Raw genomic sequence first — 3252 nt, forward strand, 5'->3', positions numbered from 1 at the left:
GAAAGGGAGAGTTGGTATTGAGGAGAGAGAGAGAGAGAGAGACAGTTATACAGGAAAGATATTGAGTCAAGGAGATGCCCTCTCCTGGATATAAGAAAGCAGAAAGTACTCATGAGGATCAATTTTACCAGAAGGGAAGCATGGCAACTGAGGGTTGTTGAAGTGGAATGGCATCTGACGAGCTCAAAACCACATTTGAAAGTGTCAACAAAACTTCTAGGCTGTCACCCATCAGGGTACCATGAACCCAGCTTTAGTCTAGACCACTGGCAACCAGTGTAAAAAGGCTTTACACACCACTGGTGAAGACCATGAACCATGGAGTGAGATACCTTTAAATACTGAAAGGTTCCTTGTGACTTAAAGGTAGCTTGTGATAACTGGGATTATGTAGGACTGTACAACAAGCCACCCCAAGAAAGCTTGAAGCCCTGGACCATAAAACGCCCACCATCTGGGTATCAGAGTCCTTATAAGCAGCTTCTGTGAATGAGGCCAAGAAGATCACACCCTCAATGTTCAAGGGGATGCTGCTTGCAGTTATTATCTTTGGAAAACACCATCACTACTATTAGTATGATGTGAAGTTCACCATCCATGTGTAGAAATGTTTCACTCTCACAGTGCTGAAGCTTGTGGTCCCCAGAGCTCTTTTGCAAGAAATACTCCAAACTTTGCACAACACAAAGACTGGATGGCACCAAGCATAATCTGCACATGTGCAACCATTTGACATGATTCTTATGGCTACTGGTGAATTGAAATGTACAGCATTGGTATGATGCTTTACAGTACATGCCACCCAAAGGAAAAATAGCCTAGACAAGATAAACTACAACAGAGAATATTTGGGTCTCCTCTGCAGATGATAGTCCTGGAAATAGGTTGTAAATACATAATCATTGCCATCAGCTTATCTATTATTCAATACACTAGCATATCATGGATGAGTTAGTTAAGACCTGGATAGCATAATTTGGAGCAGTGGAAAAAATCTACATGAATCAGGGTATTAGTTTCAACAGCCAACTGCTCACCAAGTTGTGTAAAGTGTTAGGTGTGGTGAAGACAATATTAAAGCATCATTTCATCCATTTTTCTTCATTAAAGATGTTTTCATGTATATTTCTTCATTAAAGGATTTTATTTTAATAATTTTTATTTAAGTATTAAGTTATTTCACAAAGATTAATGTAAAAGTTTTGATTCACAATTTATAATTTTGACATTTCTTTTCAGAGTAAAAGTTTCTAATCAAGATATTTTTTCACTTTTAATGTCTAGTTTTATATCATTTTTCATTTTAAAGTTATGAGTAAAGATTGTTTTGTATTATGTATTAGTGTAATTCATTGTTACAGCATTTTATCATTGTAGGAACATGCATGACATCAATATTTTAACATCTGAAAGTAACACATTAATCATTACAAATAAAAATCACATTCTAAGATTCTTCACTGTTTTGTAATACATGAAAGTTTGTTAAAACTATAAGTATAATTTTTTGAATTCATTCCACTGGTTTGGTTTATCTTTATTTCTAATTTTGGGCACATGTTTCCAACATTTTCTATACTTAGACTGAGAGACCACTAAATTATATAGATCCTTATCTAGAACATGAGCTGAAGAATGTTTCTGTCTAGTATGTTTCACTGTGCCAAGTAAAATAGGGTCCAGCTTGATCCATTGCATATTACTAAAGACAAACCTTCTGCATAATCATCCAGGAGAGAAGAGCTCAAATAAATTTTATTAAATGTATTAAAATTATACATAAAGTCTTCTGTAAATTATATATTTCATTTTTATGTAACAAAACAGACCCATCAGTATTTAAAGATGAATTCTGTGAAAGAAGTCTTTCTGTAATTGAAGGAAACAAATGTTCACATATTTATATACTTTGGCTTGAGGCTTCATAAATACTGAAATTTTAATGGTTAATAAAACATGCAATTGATGCTTAACCTATTTTTTTTTTCTTCACAAGAGAAATAGTTGCAAATTAAAAAATATTTTATTTAGAAACAATAAAATTCTTAATCATTAATGTATTACAATTATGCACATACATACATAAGCATCAGAGAAGTTTAATATAGCTAAATATGAAAAAAAAAGCCAACTGCTAAGGTTTTAATGAATTGTTACTCCATTTAAACATTTTAATGAGTAACTAAAATATCAAAGTTTTTAAAATTATGGCTTGAAACCTATTTTTTGGCAATATGACTTCTTAAAACTTCTGTTATTAACTTAGTTTTCTCACATTATTTGCTCACACGAACACACACATGCATGTGTGCTAACAGTTTATGTGTGACCTACAAACTGGTACAAGATTAAGTATGCCTACTGGTTACTGTAACCCCAATAAACTGTTATGTTTATGAACGTTTCTAAGAGATGGTTAAAATCCAAAAGGTCATTGAAAGCTGGGACTGAAGCTACATCTAAATGCACCTTAACCTCTCCTGTAGCCTCTATACTCAGCAAACAATGCTTATCATTAAAGTTAATTCACTTCCTAAACACTACAGATGTGTGTTGGCAAGATGTAGAGTGCAGCCCCCCACCCTATCAATTTTTTTGTCAAGCCCATTTCAACTCCCTCACTGAAAAAAAAGAGGCTAATGCTGTGCTTGAATTAAACTTTTTTTCTTCTTTGGTGTCTGACTGAGAAAATGCAATACCAAAGTTTACAAACCCTTTAACAATAATTTGCTCTTATTGTACATATATTTTTTTACAGTCTTTCATGTAAATTTAGAAAAATAACTCTGAGGGCAAAATAAAAGTTGAAAAAAGTGATAAGTCACACAATGGCAAGTTCTCATGCAAAAGAGCATTGCACCTGGCACCTTTATAAAAATTACTAGGTTTTGAATTATTAAAAAGAATTAAAATGTTTTCTTCTTTTTCTTAGCTGGCTTCAGAAGTTTCTACTATATCAATTTAAAACAATTATACCTATCCTAGTGGTGGGAAGGACAGGCCTATGTAGTTTGACATTGTACTGGGAAGAAAAGTGAAAATTATCTTTCAAGGATTATATCATTCAATGTTGTAACTATTATAATTACGTCAAATCGTTATACATAGCCCAACACAGATATGTATATATATATATATATATATATATATATATATAGTACGTACGTATAATAATAACTAACTTAACTTACTACTACTACTAGTAGTAAGTAAGTTAGTTACGTTACTTTTCTTTACGTCGGTAAGTAAACG

The sequence above is a fragment of the Limulus polyphemus genome, unplaced genomic scaffold (assembly GCF_000517525.1).
Source record: "Limulus polyphemus unplaced genomic scaffold, Limulus_polyphemus-2.1.2 Scaffold1, whole genome shotgun sequence".
Lineage (NCBI taxonomy): Eukaryota > Metazoa > Arthropoda > Merostomata > Xiphosura > Limulidae > Limulus > Limulus polyphemus.